General features: G+C 38.9%; 1 long non-coding RNA gene across 1 annotated transcript; it reads left to right on the top strand.

Moving 5' to 3' along the window:
* Nucleotides 1-14,477: 14,477 nt before the first annotated feature.
* LOC132652178 (uncharacterized) lies at nt 14,478-22,335 on the top strand. The gene is made up of 3 exons (XR_009589653.1): nt 14,478-14,643; nt 15,590-15,807; nt 21,515-22,335. It is a non-coding gene; the product is annotated as an uncharacterized LOC132652178 (long non-coding RNA).
* Nucleotides 22,336-23,892: the final 1,557 nt, after the last annotated feature.

Here is a 23,892-nt window from a genome sequence, read left to right as displayed (position 1 = left end):
TACACAATAGTTATTATACTGAGTTGCCTAAGGAACAATGCAAGTTTCCCTAAGTATTATTGATCTGAGGTTTGTTGGGTTCCCAGATACGGAATTCAGAGGTCCAGAGGGCTGACTGAGTATCAATCTCTTGAAATTTAAGGCTTTTTTTTGTAATTTAAAGAAAATAAGCCATGTTGGATTTTCTAGTTTATTGAATGTTTTCATATGTGTTGTTGAGTATTAATATTTATTATTGATTTATTTTTTAGTTAAACAGTGGTTATTCCTAATCCAGCTGTATACCCAAATCACCACACAGAGACTAGGATTTATTTAATCAACCTAGAGCACAATGCTGGGCAATAGTTAATCCATCCTAAACCTCCAAGCCTGCATAGTTTCCTCCCATTCAGGTTTCCTACATTATACTTACTTTTAGTCCTATCTTAGGTCCAATTCATCTCTCCTCATGGTTCCAAGTCCTCTCTACCTATCTCTCCTTTCCAACTCCTCCCACTCACTTCTTTCTCCTCCCCGTCTGGACCAGGATGTCCCACCCTCTTCTCTCCATTGCTCAGCATTGGCTGGTAGTTTTACTGACAATACAGAAAACAAATGGTGGCATGTTTACACAAACTTGAGACAGGTGGTGCTTAGAATAAACATCACAATGCAATGTCTGGATTGAACCAGATAGTGGGGTAGAGAAATCAGCATTTGAATGAACAGGGTAAATTGTAAACATTCCACAAGAACATTATACCAACAATTATGTATAAATAAATCAAAGACAGAAAATGATCTGAGGCACACCACTCTGCACGAAAATGTAACATTATGTGACTCATCTGTGAAATACACACTATTGCTCTCATAAGTATTGAAACTAGAATGGTGGCAGCAGAAACTGGGGAGAGTATGGAAGGGGAAGAGATGGGGAAAGATTTACCAGTGGGTATCAAGTTGTAATTACATAGAAAGGAGTAACCTAGTGTCTGCATTATAGGAAAACGTCCACAGACACAGGTTATGCAATTTATTCTCAAAAAGGTAGTGATAAATGTTTGAGAAGTGATATCAAAAAAAGTCATAAATGTTTGAGGCAGACCTCTTTAATCTTATTATGTAATGTATACAAGTAATAACATAGAATACCTCAGAGATATGTATAGTTCTTATCTCTTTATGTATCAAACAAAACTAAATTCAAAGAAAAAAAACTAGGCAGTTATATACCTCTACTTTAAAAAAATAAAGAATTACTAGCTGACATATTTTTACAGTGGCTCATGAGTTTTGGTTAGTAATGTAAAATGTCTCCTTTCTTTCTCACCAATACAAAAAACTTTCTAAAGAACTCCTGAGATATAAGGTTGAGGTGTCAGTGAGGTATCAACATGAACTGATGTGCACATCTTCTTCAAACTGGCTCTTGTATCCAGTCTTTCTTAGTGCACATCACACGCACAAAAAATTCAGCAGTTATTCCAACTTTTTCTAGAAGGTAAATACTTTTGATGCCAGGAGAAAAAGAATAGAAATCTTCACAAGATTGTCTAGCACTCTGAAATAAAAACAAAGTGGAAGCACTTAAAAATGAAAGAAAAATAAATCTAAAGTTAGGTTTCCTTTAGAAAGAAAAACATCTGTGTCTTGTTCTAACGCAGTTATAATTGCACACTAATTCTGCGCAAGTGAATCTAGCAGCTACTTTAAAACTATTTTAATTGGTGACAATTCATTTCCTACTTGATTAATACAAGCATTAACATTTTTATTGGTTTGAGATATGTATGAGTAAAATACACGGAAAACTAGGAGGCTTTGCACTGTTAAGCCTTTATATATGTTAATAAGGGTAGTTACGTGACATTGTATTGCTGCACTGATCTGTAACGTGTCATGTTTTGGTAGGTTCATGTAGAATTACCAGTGTCTGTAAGTCATGAAAGATAGCCAAGCAACACTGCAACATTATCAAGTTCTTCACTCCTTGACTACTTAAGAAAGAGGGAGAGAGAAAGAAAAATGAAGCGCAAAAAAAATTTGTACCTTCATACCTTAGGTCAAAGATTCACATAATAATATGGGCTGGTCTTAATGATATGAAGGTCACTAAAGAGCTATTGTGATAAATGAAGCTACTCATTCAATCATTCATTCATCAGAATTCATTAATTCAGCAAATGTTTATTTATTACTTAATATACTGAACATAGCTTCTATTTCTGTAGCTATGCCTCTTTAGTAGGGATCAGATTCTTGCACTAATTATATTTTAATCGTGGTCTTCCCTTGATCAGTCCAGAATTCATAGGGGTGATATCATCTCATCTCTTTCCTAACTTACCACGGTATCAACTTAAATTGTTCCTAACTTACTTTCTCCCTATGAGATGCAGACACGTGCATTACTTTCTTAATAAATGGTCTTTCCCACAGATATGTCAACATTGCCAAGCCGAATGCATCATGTCCCTCTCCTCAAAGCTGGTTCACTTTGTGTTTGTCACCTTTTCTACAAATAAAGTAATAGAAACCCATTTGTGAAATGTCTCACAAACTTTCATTCTGGTCAGCCATCTGCTGAAAGACCCTATCCCCTAGCCAGTCGGCTTTGTTATTAACGACCCTCTACTTTACCTGGCACTGTTTTCCAGATGATCACCTATGTGTAACAGAAAGAGGAACTGTAAATTTTTCTGTGGAACATGTTGTGGCTGTCACAGAAGTATTGGTGAGTGAGCAAGGATGTCCTCTTAAAAAGAAATGTTGACTACATATTTCTAAAATATTAGTTTATTGAATTTTTACATTAATTATATTTAAGTGGTATACATTCTCACGTTCTCACAGTTGAATATGGATTTGAATGTTGAATTACAATTATAGGCACGGATTCTAAATCCTAATTCATTTAGACCACTTGAATTCTTTTACATTGCTTTAATTTATACTTTTTCTCTTAGAGAGTCCATAGTCATCTGCTAACTTTGACCCTAAAATACACTTATTACAAAACTTCCATAAGACAAACAAGTGAGATGAATAACACTCACTATAAATATTCGATCTGAAGTTGCCACGTTTTAATCAGTTCTATTTTATTTCTTACACAATGTGTTCAGTTGACCTCTAGGGGGCAGTCTCATCACAGGAGTTTCAGAAAATTCACTTGGCAGTCTCACATGAAAATTTTTGAGTCCTTATGTAGATCACAATTATCAATATATCATGTAATAAATCTTTATATTTTTATCCCTTAATATAATTCTGTGTTTGTATAGTATAAAACACTAGCTTTGAGAAACAATGCATCATTAAGCACACATCCTGAGAATAGCCCATACTGAAGATGCTCTATGAAGTTACTTCATTAATAACAGCATTTAACCATCTAAAATATTATACACTCTACAGTTGAGACAGGAGGTATCTAAACCTTGTCTGTGCATGACCATAATGGATATCCTATATTCACTGGCAATATCTGATGTTTTTTGAAAAACAAAACAAAACAAAACAAAACAGAAGTTTCGGTTTAATGTTTATGGAAGGCAAAGCACACATTCCATGTTCCAAATACTAAAGAAAATATTTTCCTAACTGTATTAGGTAGCATGTGTTTTATATTTTGGGGGTTTTGACAAAGTACTCTTCAGTTGCCAAAAGCTCGTTTGGAACCCTTACATTTTTTTGGATGGTGTTTTCCCTATACTACCATGTGTTCAATATTTAGGAGTCCAGTGCTGTTTTACTCTCTTAAGGGTGAGAAAATAACCTTTTATCATTTCTCATTCACTCAGTGAGTTGTTTTACAGTATGAGAAACTGGAGACAGGAAGATGAGAAGGACAGAAAGCAAGTTCATGCCGTGCTAGCACTGCATTATAATTGCTGTCATGTGGGTTTCACCCTGGGTACTCTCGAAGCTAGGAGAAACAGCAAATAACCCAGTGCCAGGGGTCAGCTTTACCACTGAAGGCTTCATGAAGGACGTGCTAGATCACAAAGAAAGAGAAGGAGCTGGTCAACATGCCGTGATGGAGTGGAAGGCTATTTAAAGAAAAATGTCAAACAATTTAAAATCATATAATTGCCCTTATATGCATGAGCTGGTAGCTTACTGTCTGAGGAAATAAAGCCCAGAAAGATATGATAGTATGAAGACTATAATATATTAACAATTTTATGGAATTACATGGTCACAAGAACACAAGGCTTATTATTCAAATAAACTGGGTAAGGAAACAGTTGAAATACTCTCTTCAGTTTTTGTTTTAAAATACAATGAAGATTCTCCAATGATATTCTCCCAGAATGATACATACCCTGCTAATTTCTTGTCTATTTCTAAATCTTTAATACCTTTGCAAACCAGGGAAGCAAAGTAGAGAAAACTGGAACTTTATTTTTTAACGAACATGAGTTCTGAAACTTTAAAAACATCCATCTATCCCAGCGGTTCTCAACCTTCTTAATGCTATGGCCCTTTAATCCAGTTCCTTATGCTGTGATGTCCCCTCCCCACCATAAAATTATTTTGTTGCTACTTCATAACTGTGATGTTCTACTGTTTTTAATTGTAATATAAATATCTGATATATAGGATATCTGATCTGTGGCCCCTGTGAAAGGGTCCTTAGACACATGACCTTCAGGTTGGGAACCACTGGTCCATCCAGTGAGTCCTGAGGTCATATCTCCAGCACAGCTCTATCCCTGGACTCCAATGACAACATCTAACTTTCTACTCATCTCATTGGGCTGCCTTGGAGATGTGCTTATGGTATCTTCCAATCAGAATATTCTAAACTGAATTCCAGGCACTTTCTCCAAACCTGTTTTCACTTCTCATTTCAGTGTATGGTGATTCCACTCATCCAGTCTCTTTAAAGACTAAAAGAAAAAGCCAGATGTTCCCTCATGAGCACCGTTTCTCACATAGGCCACAACCATTTGGACTGGAAATCATATCTCTGCTCTCTTCAAAATACATCCAGAATCATGCCACTTCACACCAGCCTAAGTACTGTTTCTTCCCGGCTCTTTCCATCACATGTTGGGTTAGTGGGTCTTCACTGTCGGCCATTAAATCGTAGGAGCATCATGCCTTTAGGCAGCATTGACTCAGGAGCTGCCCAGATCTAGCTGTGCAGGATGTGGCTTTCCGTTAACCTCTGCCCTTCTAGTGCGTTCTTTATTCACTCCGGCTTCCTTAACATCTTAGGTCAGTTGTTCTCAACCTTCCAAATGCTGTGACCCTTTAATACAGTTCCTCGTGTATTTTTGTCGATACGTGTATTATTTGTCGATACGTGTATTATTTTTGTCGATACATCACAACTGTAGTATTGCTACTGTTATGAACCATAATGCAAATATCTGTGTTTCCGAATGGTCTTAGGTGACTTGTAAAAGGGTCACTTGCTCTCCCAAAGGGGTCCTAACTAATTTAAGTACTCTTCAGTGTTAGTAGCTGCATACGAATTTTTTTTTAATTTTTATTTTATTTTATTTTTAATTACACTTTATTTACTTTGTATCCTCCCTCTAGTTCCCTCCCTCCTTCCCTTCCAAACCCTCCCTTCTTTCCCGTTCTCCACACCAAGTCCACTGGTAGGGGAGGGTTTCTTTTTCTTCCTTCTGATCCTAGTCTGTTAGGTCTCATCAGGAGTGGCTGCATTGTCTTCCTCTGTGGCCTGGTAAGGCTGCTCCCCACTCAGGGGGAGGTGATCAAAGAGCAGGCCAATCAGTTCATGTCAGAAGCAGTCCTGTTCCCATTATTATGGAACCCATTTGGACACTGAACTGCCATGGGCTACATCTGTGCAGGGGTTCTAGGTTATCTCCATGCATGGTACTTGGTTGGAGTATGGGTCTCAGGAAAGACCCTTGTGCTCACATTTTTTGGTTCTGTTGCTCTCCTTGTGGACCTCCTGTGCTCTCCAGATCTTACTATTTCTCACTTCTTTCATAAGATTCCCTGCATTCTGCCCAAAGGTTGGATTTCTTTAGCTCTAACGCTCTTCTTCTAAAAATATGTGTGCTTAACTTCTTCACCCCGTTAAACATTTTACTAAAAATTCCACTTCTTTTTTTCATGGACCCTTGCTCTAAAGTTCCTATGTAATAACATGGCTTACTCTGCCAGATCACTGTATTTTTTTATTTTAATTCTGTTTTACTAATTTTTTTCCTTTTGGACTTATGCACATTATATAATGTATAGTTTTTATTTTATGCATTATTTATTGTCAATTTTCATACACTAGAATATAAATGTCAGAGACAGAAGTATTTTTATAGATGCCATTTTCACACATAAAATGACAGATATACAGTGCATACCCACACAGAGTTAATGAAAGAGTGATTCATTTCAACCACGGGAGTATTACTTCAATGATACTCTTTAAAAGGCTGATGAATATGCCAAAGACTTGAGGATTTATATGCCAAAGACTTGAGGATTTATAGTCCAGCTTTCTTGAAATCACGATGCTTATATTTAGTCTTGCTAATAAATATTACAGATATTTTCTCCTAGTCTGATCTTTTTCAAGATATGTTAATATATATGCCAAGTTTAATTAATATGGAATTTTTGTTCAACAGCTTGAAAAATGGCAACAAACTAAAATGGATGCATCTTTTCCTTTGTTTCCATAAAGTATTGACGCACCTCAAAATGACTGTGCTAAGCCTATAGAGCTAGGAGAAGCAGCCTACATCTTCAGTGGAAACCTGTGGAAGGAAGATCCCCATGCGATCCACACTGAAATCTAATGTATGTCACATTTAAGTCATATCAGGAAGCACTTTATAAAGAAAACAGATATTAGCCCTCTATCAGATGTAGGGTTGGTGAAGATCTTTTCCCAGGCTGTCACTTTGCTCTGTTGACAGTGTCCTTTCGTTTACAGAAGCTTTTCCATTTCATAAGGTCCCATTTATTAATTGTTGATCTTAGAGCCTGTGCTGTTGGTATTCTGTGCAGGAAGTTGTTTCCTGTACCCAATGAGTTCAAGGCTCTTCCCCACTTTTTCTTCTAACAGATTTAGTGTATTTGGTTTTATATCGAGGTCTTTGATCCAGTTGGACTTTAATTTTGTGCAAGGTAATAGACATGGGTCTACTTGCATTTTTCTACATGTGGTCATCCAGTTAAATCAGCACCATTTGTTGAAGATGCTATCTTTTTTCCATTGCATGGTTTTGGCATCTTTGTCAAAAACCAGGTATCTGTAGATGTTTAAGTTTATTTCTGGGTCTTCAGTTCATTTCCTTTGATCCACCAGAATATATAAAGAACTCAAGAAATTAGACACCAATAAACCAAACAATCAAATTTAAAAATGAGGTAAAGAGTTAAACAGAGAACTGTCAATGGAGGAATATCAAATCGTGGAGAAACACTTTAAGAAATGCTCAACATCCTTAGTCATGAGGGAAATGCAAATCAAAATGACTCTGAGATTCCATCTTACACCCATGGTTAAGATGAGAAACTCAAGAGACAACACATTCGAGAGAGGATGTGGAGAAAGGGGAACCCTCTCCAGTGCTGGTAGGAGTGCAAACTGGTACAACAACTTTGGAAATCAGCCTGACGCTTCCTCAGAAAACTGGGAACAGTGCTACCTCAAATCCCAGCTATACCAACCCTGGGCATATACTGAAAAGATGATCCACCATACAACAAGGACATTTGCTCAAATATGTTCATAACAGCTTTATTTGTAACTTCCAGAATCTGGAAACAACCTAGATGCCCCTCAACAGAAAAATGGATACAGAAATTGTGGTAAATTTATACAGTGGAATACAGCAATGAAAAACAACATCTAGAAAAACAACAACAAACATACAATTGGTGTCTTTGAGTAGAGTATCTACTTAGGAGGGAGAAAGACATGGGGAACTGGAAATTGTGCAGAGGTACCCAAGGGTCGGATCTTACGGCTGTAACAGCCAACACTTCGGGGATTTTTCTTAAAGATAGGAAAATCATAGAAGGTCTTGAAGAATTTGAGCTGTGTTTCAAAATACCCCCTCTGGTAGTGCCTAAAAAAATGATTTGTAAAGGGGTAAAACTGCAATCAGAAAACCTGTCAAGGAGGACATTTTAGAAATCCAGACAAAAGATTATGGTAACCCACTTGGACACTGAACTGCCAAGGGCTACATCTGTGCAGAGGTTCTAGGTTATCTCCATGAATCGTCCTTGGTTGGAGTATGAGTCTCTGGGAAGTTCCCTGTGTTCAAATTTTCTTGTTCAGTGTCCAAGTGGGTTACATAATAATGGGAAGAGGGACTTCCTCTGACATAATCTTATTGGCCTGCTTTTTGATCACCTCTCCCTGAGGGGGGAGCAGCCTTACCAGGCCACAGAAGATGACAATGCAGCCACTTCTGATGAAAACTGATAGACTAAGATCAGAAAGAAGGAGAGGAGGACCTCCCCTATCAGTGGACTTGGGGAGGGGCATGCATGCAGAAAGGGGAGGGAGGGTGGGATCTGGAGGGGAGGAGGGAGGGGCTTATGGGGGGATACAAAATGAATAAAGTGTAATTAATAAAAGTTAAATAAAAAATAAAAAAAGATTATGGTAAGCAAAGATATGGACAGTGCAGAAGGAAAATCTATCATTTTCCAGTCTGTCAAATGTAAGGACTAAGCTCTGCGCAGCTTGTACTGAAGGAAGCAAGAGACCTGGGTTTTAGCCTGAGTTGTTGGGTGAATGTTAGTGACACTAAGAAAGATGTTATTGGACCAATAAAAAAAAATGAATGAATCCAAGAAGCTGTGTATCAAATGTGTAATCAAATAACCAATAGCATGTCCCATTTTACTGCCTAACATTGAAAACAGACTTAGGCTATGCACTGACATGCTTTTACCTGTGTCTTTTAAAGAAAAACTATTTTAGATATGGAAGAGAAAACAATTACAAATTATATATTACCATAAAGCATTATTCAGTGCTTATACAACAGTACACTAAATAAATGCTTATGGACAGGACAGAGCTGGATTGTACAATGGTAAAAATGAATTGGCTTTTAAGTCTTTCTTTTATTGGCAGTGTGAGGTTAGAGGGTGTTGATCTTGCCTATCTTCTCTCTAAAAACATTTAAGACATTGAGGCCATTATTTTAAAATACTGTTTCTGACAATATGTCATCCAATTCTTTAACTTGAGAATGCCAGGTAATGTTTTAGCCCATCCCCATCAAAAATATAAAGACTTTGGCATTTGAGTATTTTGAAATTTTTCTTGGAAAAGAGTTAACTTTTATTCAGTGTGCCCTGCAATAGATTAATTCTTACTTATTGGTATTAGTAATAACATTATAATAGTATTTTTACTAGTTGATTTTTTTTAATTAGGGCAGAGACTTTGTACATTTTCTTATCTGATATATAGTTCCAAGCATCCTGTTTGATTATTTGGGACTTTCATGATTCATTTTCATCCTTGCTCACATCATGGACCGAAATTCTTCAACACTGAAGATCAAGTCTCCTCCCCAGTTCACCCGAGAACCTGTTAAATGTTTACACACCCACTAGGTGTCCTGTGGTTCCTGCACCGTGTTCCTCTGGGGTGGGAGGGGAAATTACCTCTATGTCCTTCCGGAGTTCCACTATGTCTCACACTGTTATGGAGTATTACTTTTGTTCTTAAGCTTCATAATCACTCTCAGCATTGGATTTTTTTCCTATACACACGTCTACTTCCTTTATTCAAGGTCCTAAAGAAAATATTAGTCCAAACTGCATAGGTCTAAGTTGAGAAGTTAAGTATTTTCCTTGCAGTCATTCAAAAAGTATTTGACACACACTTCATCTCGCCTCTATGACATTGTATTTTCTCTGTCTTACGTATATTTTGAATCAGACAAGCATGGAAAGGGATTTATTTTAATGAACTGGTATAGTCATACAAAAAATGTGCAGTTTTCACATTTATGTGCTGTTTGTTTTTCTCTGCATGGAAACATATTGGTCTGTGTGTATCTCTAATTTGTATTGAGAGTAAACAACAGAACTTAATCTCTAGCTATGATTGTACATGCCTTAGAATGTGTTCTTGGGAGAAAGTGCTTATGGCCAGAGTTTTGTTTTTTTCACTTCATGTACTTTTATTTATTTATTTTTATAATTTATAGATTTTTTATTTATTACAATTTATTCACTTTGCATGCCAGCTGTAGCCTCCTCCCTGCTCCCCTCCAAATCCCACCCTGCCTCGCTCTTCTTCCATGCTTCTCCTCAAGTCCATTGGTAGGGGATGTCCTCCTCCCCTTCCCTCTGACCCTAGCCTATCAGCTCTCATCAGGACTGGCTGCATTGTCTTCCTCTGTGGCCTGGTAAGGCTGCTCTCCACTCAGGGAGAGGCAATTAAAGAGCCAGCCACAGAGTTCATGTCAGAGACAGTCCCTGTTCTCATTACTAGGGAACCCACTTGGAGACTGAGTTGCCATGGGCTACATCTGTGCAGGGGTTCTAGGTTATCTCCATGCATGGTCCTTGTTTGGAGTATCAATCTCAGAAAAGACCCTGTGTCCAAATGTTTTGGTAATGTTGCTCTGCTAGTGGAGCTCCTGTCTCTTCCAGGTCTTTCTATCTCCCCCTTCTTCCATAAGATTCCCTGCACTCTGCCCAAAGTTTGGCTGAGTCTCAGCATCTGCTTTGATACCCTGCTGGGTAGAGTCTTTCAGAGGCCTTCTGTGGTAGGCTCCTGTCCTGTTCCCTGTTTTCTCCCTCTTCTGATGTCTATCCTGTTTGTCTTTCTGAATGAGGATTGATCATCTTACCCATCATCCTCCTTATTTTTTAGCTTCTTTAGGTATATAGATTTTAGCAAATTTATTCTTTATGATAGGTCTAATATTCACTTATGAGTGAGTATATATCATGTGTGTCTTCCTGCTTCTGCAATGCCTCACTCAGTATGCTCTTTTCTAGTTCCATCCATTTGCCTACAAATTTCATGATTTCCTTGTTTTTAATTGCTGAGTAATATTCCATTGTGTAAATGTACCACAATTTTGGTATCCGTTCCTCAGTTGAGGGACATCTGGGTTATTTCCAGATTCTGGCTATTACTAATAAAGCTGCTACGAACATGGTTGAGCAAATGTCTTTTTTGTGTACTTGAGGATATTTTGGATATATGCCTAGGAGTAATATAGCTGGATCTTGAGGAAGCAAAATTCCTAATTGTCTGGGAAAGTGCCAGATTGATTTCCAAAGTGTTTGTACAAGTTTACATTCCCACCAACAATGGAAGAGGGTTCCCCTTTCTTCACATCCTCTCCAGCATGTGTTGTCAATTGAGTTTTTGATCTTAACCATTCTGATGGTGTAAGGTAAAAGGTTTTTATTTTTATTTCTTTTCTTTTTTTTTATTTAACCACTTTACAGCCTGATCCCAAGCCCCTCCATCCTCTCCTCCCAGTTCGCCCTCCCCGCTTCATCATTTCCCGCTCAAGGGAGGTCCCTCATGAGTACCACCCCTGGCACCTCCAGTCACAGCAGGAATAAGAGCATCCTCTTGCACTGAGGCCAGAAAAGACAGCCCAGCTAGGGGAAAGGCATCTAGAGGCAGGCAACAGAGCCAGAGCCAGCCCCTACTTCCACTGTAACGGGACCACATGAGGAGCAAGCTGCACATCTGTTACATATGTGTATGGGGTCTAGGTCCAGCTCATGCAAGCTGTTTCGTTGGTGGTTCAGTCTCTGTGAGCTCTCATGGGCCCAGGTTATTTGACTCTGAAGGTCTTGTTGTGGTGCCCTTTAGCTTGCTACCTCCCTCAATTCTTCCTCCCACTATTCCACAAAACTTCGTGAGCTCTGCCTGTGGTACGGCTCTTGGTCTGTGCGTCTGTTTCCTTGGGCTGCAAGATGAAGCCTCTCAGAAGACAGTTATGCTAGGTTTCTGTCTGCCGGCATAGCACAGAATGTCATTAAGTGTCAGGGGTTGGTTCTTTACTGTGGGGTGGGTCTCAGGTGGGGCCAGTCAGTCATTGCTTTGCTATTCCCATAATCTCTGCTCAGTCTTTATTCCAACATTTCTTGTAGGCAGGACAAATTTGGGGTTGAAGGCTTTATGGGTGGGTTGGTGTCCCAGGCTACAGGAGGTGGCAACTTCAGGTTGCATACTTCCCACTGTTAGGAATCTAGAGTCAGAGTCACCCTGTAGATTCCTGGGAGCCTCCCCTGTTCCAGAGATGCTTGGGCACCTATTTCAGTTCTTTCTCCTGGCCTTCCCTTTAATTTCCCTTCCTCCACTCTCATCACACATGATCCCCATCTCAGTTACTCTCCGCACCCTCTTTCTCACACAGCTCCCTCCTTCTGTCTACTTCAGATGTCTCCTTTACCTCCTCTTTTTAGTGAGATTCAGGGATGCTCCCTTGAGCCTTCCTTGGTTTTCAAGGGTCTGCAGATTGTAGCATGGTCATCCTGTACATTGTGGATAATGTCCACTTATGAGTGAGAATATACCACATGCATAACAGGTTAGAATCCCAGCCCCATGAATTATCAGCTTAAGCATTTTGCAAAGTTATCAAGCATTTGCCCCTAAAATGGGAGCGACACGTCCTAGGAATGTTATGAAGTGAATATAGTTAAGAAGTTTGACACTGGTTGAAATCAGTGCACACATGAAGAGTGCTCCTGTGGTTTGTTTCCCTGGCGTAGGGGAATGGAAACCTTGAGCATCTGTGGCCCTGCAAAGTGGGAAGCAAGGACATGGCAGTGGCTGTGTGGTCTCCACTGAAGTGATGGACTTCAGAGGGTGAGCTATGAAAGAACTGATGTTTGGGTTTCCTTTTCTTTCTTTTTTTCTTCCTATCTTTGTGTAGCAACATTTTCGTGAAAGACCATGCACTCCCCCCAGATTTATTCTATATTTCCTATAATTAGAAATTCTTTAGGTTAGTCTAGTTTCACTTATCTCGTATTGAAAAAAAAACCCATAAACTCCCTGATATTATCATTAGTCTTAATGCAGATACATGAGGCTAGACCTCATAGAAAACTGTGAGTAGTCCCTTGAATGTTTATTATTGTTATCAGAACATGTCACGTGAATTTCCAGGTATTTTGAAGGCAAGACAGAACTTTGTTTCCGTTCGGTCTGTTTGCCCCCTTCCAGGACAAGTGCTGTTGTTGGAAATTCCATGCCTATCTGCTACAGGCAGGGACACTCACTTCATATACTTTTACTGTTAACATCAGAGTGTGCCTACTGGTTGTTTCTTTAAGAAAATGTCTTCAGAGTCTGGAAAGCATTTAGTCCTGTGACTTCCTGACCACTCATTTTCTATCCATGTGTCCTTTAATTCCTGCTTAAGATACATTTGGAAACTTTCACAGAGCGTTGTCCACAAATTCAGATGGATTAGTTGCCTCCGAATGTCAGCCTTGAAAAAAGCCGTAGTTACTGTAAGGCCTTTGTAACTGAAGAAGGTTGTATGGAATTTAAAGAGAAAACCTACAAACATGCTAGTGATGACAGAGGAAAATATAATTGGAGGGAAGAAAGCCTGGTAAATGCACCTTGAAACCCAGTAGAGACCATATGGAACCTGTTATGGGAAGTTTATTGAACACTTACTTCCTCATTACCACCCAGGATAGAAAAGGCCAGAAGGTTCCAAGTTATGGCTGGATGAACGGATGGAGACATTGCATCAATTTTATGTCTTAGAATGCTAATTATAGAGTGTGGAAATTCTTCCACACAGTATGGGCCTGGGTAAAGTGGGAGAACACCATTATCAGCGACTACTTAACAACTTGGAATAAATTCCATTGTCTCAAACCAGATGGTACAAAGAGAACACTGTTCTCTAGAGGGAAAAATGTTTTCCAAAAGGTGTATTTTAGAAGATGGTATCTGCTAATTAGGAAAGACAGACTTGAGGAAGTATTGAATAACATATCCCACCAATCCACAAATAGAAGAGAAAGAAAAATTTACCTGAAGGAAAATATGAACCGAAATAATCTAAAGATTCAGATTTGTTCTAAATAGCATAACAGACAAAATACAACAAAGCTTTTTAGCAGAGGTCAGAGTGATTGATAAATGTAAACAACTTTTTTTTCTTCAAACTGTTACCCTGACCATGTTTCTAAATATTAAGTGACATGCCTGTTCAAAGCCACTCTTGCCTTCAGAATACAGTCTGACCTCTTTGGCCTAGCACGCAGAGCTTCTTAGAGACAGTTCCGCAGAGGGGAAGTGGAAATTTCTGGTTTCTTGGGAAACTCACTTGTATCATTTGAACATGTTTTTGTTGTTGTTCCAAGTGTGGAATGTGGGGATGTTTTTGCCCCCTTGGAAAACCACCACCCTGAAAAGGGGTGTGATGCTTGTCAGCTGCAAACTACCTCTTTGCTAGCTGCAAAACATCCTCATGTGGACTCTGAGAAAGAATAAAGAGAAGCCCATGGACAGTGAGACAACTTGCTCTTTGCATCTCTTTGAAACGGTCCAGATCCCTGTGCCGGTTTTCCCAGAGTGAACTTTTCGTGCTGCTTTGCTGTTTTGCTGGATGGTACCATCTCTGTTGCTGCTGCTGCTGTGGCTTGCTGCTTTGTTCTTTGACTGGACTGCTAGTATCCTGATGACTGAGATTGGTATGTCCCCAAAGAACCCAATGACACTAATAAGCAGGAAGTAGCTAAAAGAGGTCTCTACATCCCTTTACCCTACTAATCCTACATAGAGTTAGAGTATGGGAACCGAGGTAGAGGCATTTTAGAACCTTAAATAAAGTAGCTGTTTAAAAAAATCTAAGCCCACACAGAGGCATGAGTTCCATGACGAGAATTATTTCTTTCTCATGTATACCCCGTGTTTTAACTACCTTGATTGCCTGTTATCATCAGACTATATCAACCTACCAGGTCCTAATAATGACACAGAAACTTATTATTATTTATTATAGTGCAAGCCTTTGCTTAGACTATTTCCAAACTAGCTCAAATAACTTAATTAACCCATTTATTCTATTCCATATTTACCACATGGCCTGTTACTGCTAACTCAGTCGCAGTATGTGGGACTTCCTCTTTGTCTGACTGCCAAATCTCCCATTCCTGATTCTTTCCCAGAGTTCCTATTTCTGCCTGTATTGTCACACCTTTTTTCTGTCAATGCAAAGTTACTGCATATTCTCAAAAATTATAGAATCAGCATCTGCTCTGATACCTCTGATATCTGCTCTGATTGGCCTGTTTTTTGATCACCTCCCCTGAGGGAGGAGCAGCCTTACTAGGCCACAGAGGAAGACAATGCAGCCACTCCTGATGAGACCTGATATGCTAGGGTCAGAAGGAAGGAGAGGAGGACCTCCCCTATCAGTGGACTTGGGGAGGGAAATGAGTGGAGAAGGGAGAAGGAGAGTGGGATTGAGAAGGGAGGGGGGAAGGAGCTATTGGGGGAATACACAGTGAATAAACTGTAATTAATAAAAATTAAAATTAAAATTAAGAATATTCTAGAATCAGCTAGACAAAGGACACAGAAATATTACCGAGTTCAAAAAGTGTTCATCATAAATGTCTCTTTTTAATGTTTCAGATCTCAATATTCTTCAGATTGTTATTCTCTGTGAAAGTTGTGGTAACTCTATAATCTTATCTGTTCAAATACCCAGTGCTGGACTATTTGATTGATGCCTTACCTATTACAAGAGAAGGAGGGACAAAGATAGCCATGTTTATAAAACAAGGTAATAAAGATTGAAATTTAACATTGGAAACAGAATACAGCTCGTTCCTATCATCGGTGGAGCTAAGGTAAAGACTATGTATTATGCGAATCAAATAAGAATATGTGTTATATGACTTGCACAAACGTTCTTTGAGACACAATTTCACTGTATAGCCCAGGTTGGTCTTGAACTCATAGGTATCCCCCTGCCTCACCATCTTGACTTCAGGTGTATGTTACTATGCCCAGGTACCAAAATTTTTCTTGATTTTGATTTGTGCAAAGTGTCAAATGAGTAGCTTCTACAGGCTTTACTGAGTCATATTCAAAATTTTTTTCAGAGTAATTTTAAGAGTTTCTCTTTTGAGCGGGAACTTTCATTGTTCCAGTGTGAGGTATAACTACCCCAAAACAAAACTGAAGAATTTTTATCTGTCCATTAACAAAACACAGTTTGCATTTTAACAGCTTTTCAGTGACTGAATCCAAGTGTGAGCAAGGTAGCTAATTTTAAGCAGATTATGAAAATTAGGTTGTGCTCTTGAGTTCAGCACCAACCAATTGTATTTTGAAATTCATATTGATTTACTATCTCTTTAACTCACTGGAATTTTTGCAAATATTAGTTTTGAGAATTTGAAATTTATGTAAAATAGTCATCCAGTAGTGTTTAAATGAATGGTAAAGAATAATAAATGCCACAGTAAAATCTCACAGTGACTGCATTGTCATCTTCTGTGGCCTGGTAAGGCTGCTCCCCCTTAGGGGGAGGTGATCAAAGAGCAGGCCAATCAGATTATGTCAGAGGCAGTCCCTCTTCCCATTACTATGGAACCCACTTGGATACTAAACGTGGGCTACATCTGTGCAGAGGTTCTAGGTTATCTCCATGCCTGGTACTTGGTTGGAGTTTGAGTCTCTGGGAAGACCCCTGTGTTCAAATTTTCTGGTTCTGTTCCTCTTCTTGTGGAGCTCCTGTCCTCTCCAGCTCTTACTATTTCCCACTTCTTACATAAGATTCCATGCACTCTGCCCAACAGTTGGCCATAAGTCTTAGCGTCTGCTTTGATTGTCTGCAGGGCAGAGCCATTCAGAAGCCCTCTGTGGCAGGTTCCTAGGTTGTTTCCTGTTTTCTTCTTCTTCTGATGTCCATCCTCTTTGCCTTTCAGGATGGGGATTGAACGTTTTAGTCAAGGTCCTCTCTCTTGATTAGTTTCTTTAGATGTACAGATTTTAGTAGGGTTATCCTATGTTATATGTTTATATGAGTGAGTATATACCGTGTGTGTCTTTCTGCTTCTGGGACAGCTCACTCAGGATGATCCTTTCCAGATCCCACCATTTACCTGCAAATTTCATTATTTCCTTAATTTTCATTGCAGAGTAATACTCCATTGTGTAGATGTACCACAATTTCTGCATCCATTCTTCAGTTGAGGGGCATCTGGGCTGTTTCCAGCTTCTGGCTATTACAAATAAAGCTGCTACAAACAGGGTTGAGCAAATGTCCTTATTGTGTACTTGAGCCTCTTTTGGATATATGCGTAGGAGTGGTATGGCTGGGTCTTGAGGAAGCACTATTCCTAGTTGTCTGAGAAAGCGCCAGGTTGATTTCCAGAGTGGTTGTACAAGTTTACATTCCCACCAGCAGTGGAGGAGGGTTCTCCTTTCTCCACAGCCTCTCCAGTATGTGTTGTCACTTGAGTTTTTCATCTTGGCCATTCTGATGGGTGTAAGGTGAAATCTCAGGGTCGTTTTGATTTGCATTTCCCTAATGGCTAATGACATTGAACATTTCTTTAAGTGTTTCTCTGCCATTCTATATTCTTCTACAGAGAGTTCTCTATTTAGCTCTGTTCCCCATTTTTAAATTGGATTACTTGGCTTGCTGCTTTTCAACTTCTTTAGTTCTTTATATATACTGGATATTAGCCCTTTGTCAGATAAAGGGTTGGTGAAGATTCTTTCCCAATCTGTAGGCAGTCGTTTTGTTTTGATGACAGTGTCCTTTGCTTTACAGAAGCTTTTCAGTTTCATGAGGTCCCATTTATTGATTGCTGCTCTTAGAGCGTGTGCTGTTGTTGTTCTGTTCAGGAAGTTGTCTCCTGTACCAATGAGTTCTAGAGTTTTCCCCACTTTTTCTTCTAACCGATTTAATGTGTCTGGTTTTATGTTGAGGTCTTTGATTCACTTGGACTTTAGTTTTGTGCAGGGTGATAAGTCTGGATCTATTTGCATTTTTCTACCTGTGGACATCCAGTTGAACCAGCACCATTTGTTGAAGATGCTATCTTTTTTCCATTGTATGGTTTTGGCATCTTTGTCAAAGATCAGGTGTCCATAAGTCTGTGGGTTTATTTCTGGGTCTTCTGCTTGGTTCCATTGAATCACCATTCTGTTTCTATGCCAGTACCATGCAGTTTTTATAACTGTTGCTTTATAGTACAGCTTAAGATCAGGGATGGAGATACCACCAGAAGATCTTTTATTGTAGAGGATTGTTTTAGCAATTCTGGGTTTCTTGTTGTTCCATATGAAGTTGAGAATTTTTCTTTCAAGGTCTGTAAAGAATTGTGTTGGTAATTTGATGGGCATTGCATTGAATCTGTAGATTGCTTTTGGTAAGGTGGCCATTTTTACTATGTTAATCCTGCCAAGCCATGAGCATGGGAGATCTTTCCATCTTCTGATATATTCTTCTAATTCTTTCTTCAGAGACTTGAAATTTTTTTCATGCAAGTCTTCTGATAGACTAAGATCAGAAGGAAGGAGAGGAGGATTTCCCCTATCAGTGGATTTGGGGAGTGGCATGCATGAAGAAGGGGGAGGGAGGGTGGGACCAGGATGGGAGGAGGGAGGGACTTATGGGGGATACAAAGTAAATAAAGTGTAATTAATAAAATAAAATAAAATTAAAAAATCTCACAGTGTCCTAGAAACATTAATCTGAAAAGAGCATGACAGTTTCTTTATCATTTCTTCAGAAAAATTTCTTTTTGCACATGCTATTTTTTCACTCTCCCCAGAACCATTAGCTTTTTATATCTGCTTAAAATGCTTTTCCCTAAGAATCTTCACTAACCCTTTATCTGACAGAAGAGTAATATCCAGTATATACAAAGAACTAAAGAAGCTGAAAAGCAGCAATCCAAGTAATCCAATTAAAAAATGGGGAACAGAGCTAAACAGAGAATTTTCGACAGAGGAATATCGAATGGCAGAAAAACACTTAAAGAAATGCTCATCCTCATTAGCCATCAGGGAAATGCAAATCAAAACGACCCTGAGATATCACCTTACGCCCATCAGAATGGCCAAGATGAAAAACTCAAGCGATAACACATGCTGGAGAGGTTGTGGAGAAAGGGGAACCCTCCTCCACTGCTGGTGGGAATGTAAACTGGTACAACCACTCTGGAAAGCTATCTGGCGCTTCCTAAGACAAATAGGAATAGTGCTTCCTCCAGACCCAGCTATACCACTGCTAGGTATATACCCAAAGTTTGTTCAAGTACACAAAAAGGACACTTGCTCAACCATGTTTATAGCAGCTCTATTTGTAATAGCCAGAACCTGGAAACAACCCAGATGTCCATCAACGGTGGAATGGGTACAGAAATTGTGGTATTTTTATACAATGGAATACTACTCAGCAATCAAAAAGGAGGAAATCATGAAATTTGCAGGCAAATGGTGGGATCTAGAAAAGATCATTCTGAGTGAAATATCCCAGAAGGAGAAAGACAAACACGGTATATACTCACTTATATAGACCTATAATATATGATAAACATAATGAAATCTATACACCTAAAAAAGATAATCAAGAGAGTGGACATGGGGTAAGATGATCAATCCTCGTTTAGAAAGACAGATGGGATGTGCATTGAACGTATGACAGGAGTCTACTGAGCGCATCTGAAAGACTCTAACTAGCAGTGTTTTCAAAGCAAAGACTCATGACCAAACCTTTGGCAGAGTACAGGGAATCATAAGAAAGAAGGGGAGTTAGTGTGATGGGGAAAGGATAGGAGCTCCACAAGGACCAAATATATCTGGGCACAGGGTCTTTTCTGAGACTGACATTCAACCAAGGACCATGTATGGATATAACCTAGAACCTCCACTCAGATGTAGCCTGTGGTAGCTCAGTAACCAATTGATTTCCCAAAGTGAGGGGAACAAGGACTATTTCTAACAGGAACTCAATGACTGGCTCTTTGGTCTCCCCACCCCCGAAGGGAGGAGCAGTCCTGTTAGGCCACAGAGGAGGGCTTTGCAGCCAGTCCTGAAGATACCTGATAAAATAGGATCAGATGAATGGGGAGGAGGTCCCCCCATCAGTGGACTTGGAAAGGGGCACGGTGGAGATGAGGGAGGGATTGGGAGGGACTGGGAGGGAATGAGGGATCGGGACACGGCTGGGATACAGAGTTAATAAAATGTAACTGATAAAAAAAAATGCTTTTCCCTAACATAACACAAATTCAATGCCACAAAACCTCATTATTTTGATAGTATTTTAGTCTAGTTATTGTCAGCTCATTAAATTTCAAATTGCATTTACATATTAATTTTTGTTTATTGTTTATGTGCCCACAAGCATGAATGCCACAGCATGTGAGTATCAGAAGACAACATTCAAGTTTGTTCTTCTCTTCTGGTGACAGTTCTGAGCATAGAACTCAGGTCATGAAGCTTGATGGCAGGCACATTTATTCACTGAGGTGTCTTGCTGACCCTCCTCAGTGTGTGTACATATATGTGTGTGTGTGCGTGCATGGTATATTTGTATATGAATATATAATATACATACCTATGTGTATGTGTATATGATGCATATGTGTATATATAACTTTTGTTTATCAGTTTTTATGCCCTTTTAATATCAGAATTCTATTCTCTATTTTTCTTCTTTATATTATAAATTATCTCGAATAGCATTCATCTTATTTAATTCTTGATTGTGTAAACATCAAAAGTGATACGAATTGGCAAAATAACTATACAGGATGATAATCTAGTATATGACATTTTCCTAGATAATTCTGATTTTTTTAAGATGCATGGGATCTTCAAAATGGTGGGAAAACACTACATTCTACCAGATAAAGGCCGTTTTATTCTCTAGTGATTATTGAGCATGGATGGGATCCGTTTTTTTTTTTTTTCTTTGTCTAGTCTTCATGCAGGTGTCCTTTTAGCTCAGCAGTTCTCAACCTTCCTAATTACACAGCCCTTTAATACAATTTCTCATATTGTGGTGACTCTAGCCATATAATTACTTTCGATGGTATTTTATGACTGTAATTTTTGCTACTATTATAAATCATAATGTGGATATTTATCTTTTTGGATGATCTTAGGCAACCCCTATGAAAAGGTTGTTCAATCCCAAAAGGAGTCATAACCCACAGGTTGAGAAACACTGTTTTAGCTTACATTCATACTTTAGCAAAACTGTAATCTATTTCTTATCCTTTAAGTATTGTGTTTTTATGTCTTTGGATTTCACCTACGTAAATTTTGCTGTCACATCAAAATTTGATGTTTCCAATGCCATTTAAAGGGGCTCACCTCGTTTGTAGCTCATTAGAACATTTTAGGAACTGATATTGAATATATAAACAAATACTTTCAATTTAGATATAGGGATAGACAGATTAATAAATGCTATCATCTTTTCCTTGCTATTCATTTTATTTTCTGTAACAAAATAAAAGACAGAACAACAACAACAACAATGAAACATCCAAGAGTAATTTGTTGTTTGTGTGTTATGTATTTGAATAGGAGTGGAATGGCTGTGAACATCCATGAAGACAGAATCACTGACTCTTCACAGACCTTGTCTGGTAGCGACGAATGGAAATTTTCAGCATTATGAAACACTGTGCTTCTGCTTTCATGGTACATTATTAAGGGCACTTGGAAGAATTAAACTTGATTTGTTCATGCTGAAACCAATATTGCTGCATTCTTACATCAGACAGGAATGAAACTAAATATGCCTGGGCTATTTTGCTCCTATAAGCTGTGGAGCCCTTCTTAAAGTGAAAAACCAGGAGCTGATTCTTTGAGATGAGGGGCCCAAAAATACACGTAAGAAACAGCCCAGTTCTCTCTCCTGTGTCTAGCCACCCTGTTTCTATTAGGGTGGAAAACTGCTTCAATGACAGTCCTGAAAACATTCAAGAAATATACACACGTACAAACACTGTAAGTACATTATATGTTTCAATATTCAAATACTTCTCCAGCTCTTTAAGAATGGTGGATCAATGGAACCGAACAAAAGACCCAGAAATAAATCCACACACCTACAGATACTTGATTTTTGATAAAGAAGCCAAAACCATACAATGGAAAAAATATAGCATCTTTAACAAATGGTGCTGGTCTAACTGGATTTCTACATGCAGAACAATGAAAACAGATCCATACTTATCACCCTGCACAAAACTAAAGTCCAAGTGAATCAAAGACCTCAACATAAAACCAGACACACTGAATCAGTTAGAAGAAAAAGTGGGGAAGAGCCTTGAGCTCATTGGCACAGGAGAAAACTTCCTGAACAGATCACCAACAGCACAGGCTCTAAGATCAACAATCAATAAATGGGACCTCATGAAATGGAAAAGCTTCTGTAAAGCAAAGGACACTGTCATCAGAACAAAATGACAGCCTACAGACTGGGAAAGGATCTTCACCAACCCTATATGTGACAGAGGACTAATATCCAGAATATATAAAAATTTAAGAAGTTAAAAAGCAACAAATCAAGTAATCCAATTTAAAAAAATGGGGTACAGAGCTAAACAGAGAATTCTCTGTAGAGGAATATAGAATGGCAGAGAAACACTTAAAGAAATGTTTAAAGTCCTTAGTCATCAGAGAGATGCAAATTAAAACAACCCTGAGATTTCACCTTAGACCCATTAGAATTGCTAAGATCAAAAGCTCAAGTGACAACACAAGCTGGAAAGGATGTAGAGAAAGGGAAACCCTCCTCCATTACTGGTGGGAATGTAAACTTGTACAACCACTTTGGAAATCAATCTGGTGCTTTCTCAGACAATTAGGAATAGCGCTTCCTCAAGGTCCAACTATATCACTCTTAGGCATATATCCAAAATATGCTCAAGTACACAACAAAGACATTTGCTCAACCATGTTCATAGCAGCTCTATTCATAATAACCAAAACCTGGAAACAACCCAGATTTCTCTCAATGGAGGAATGGATGCAGAGATTGTGGTAATTTACATAATGGAATACTTACTGCTAAGCAATTATAAACAAGGAAATCATGAAATTTGCAGGCAAATGGTGGGATCTAGAAAAGATCATTCTGAGTGAGGTATCCCAGAAACAGAAATACACACATGGTATATACTCACTTAGAAGTGGATAATATAGGATAAACATACTAAAATCTGTGCATCTAAAGAAGCTAAGCAGAAGGAGGACCCTGGGTAAGATGATCAATCCTTACTCAGAAAGACAAACAGAATGGTCATTGAAAGAAGGAGAAAACAGGAAGCAGGACAGGAGCCTACCACGGAGGGCCTCTGAAAGACTCTATCCAGCAGTGTATCAAAGCAGATGCTGAGACTCTTAACCAAATTTTGGGCAGAGTGCAGGGAATCCTATGAAAGAAGGGGGAGATAGTGGGATGTAGAGAGGACAGGAGCTCCACAAGGAGAGCAACAGAACCAAAAAATCTGGGCCCAGGGTTCTTTTCTGAGACTTATACTCCAAACAAGGACCATTCATGGAGATTATCTAGAACCGCTGCTCAGATACAGCCCATAGCAGCTCAATATTCAAGTGGGTCTGCTAGTAAGGGGAACAGGGACTGTTTCTGACATGAACTCAGTGGCTGGCTCTTTGACAACCCCTTAGGGTGGGAGGGAGCAGTCTTGCCAGGCCACAGAAGAGGACAATGCAGCCATTTCTGATGAGACCTGATAAACTAGAGTCAGATGGAAGGGGAGGAGGACCTCCTCTATCATTGAACTGGGGAAGGGGCATGGGAGTAGATGAGGGAGAGAGGGCAGGATTGGTAAGGAATGAGAGAGGATGCTACAGCTCGGATACAAAGTGAATAAACCTAATATTGAAAATACTTCTACATTAAATAAAAAATAGATAAATAGATAAAATGAATA

This window comes from Meriones unguiculatus, chromosome 2 (genome assembly GCF_030254825.1).
Source record: "Meriones unguiculatus strain TT.TT164.6M chromosome 2, Bangor_MerUng_6.1, whole genome shotgun sequence".
Classification (NCBI taxonomy): domain Eukaryota; kingdom Metazoa; phylum Chordata; class Mammalia; order Rodentia; family Muridae; genus Meriones; species Meriones unguiculatus.
The sequence above is the reverse complement of the archived record's forward strand: the minus strand, read 5'-3'. Positions and strand labels throughout refer to the sequence as shown.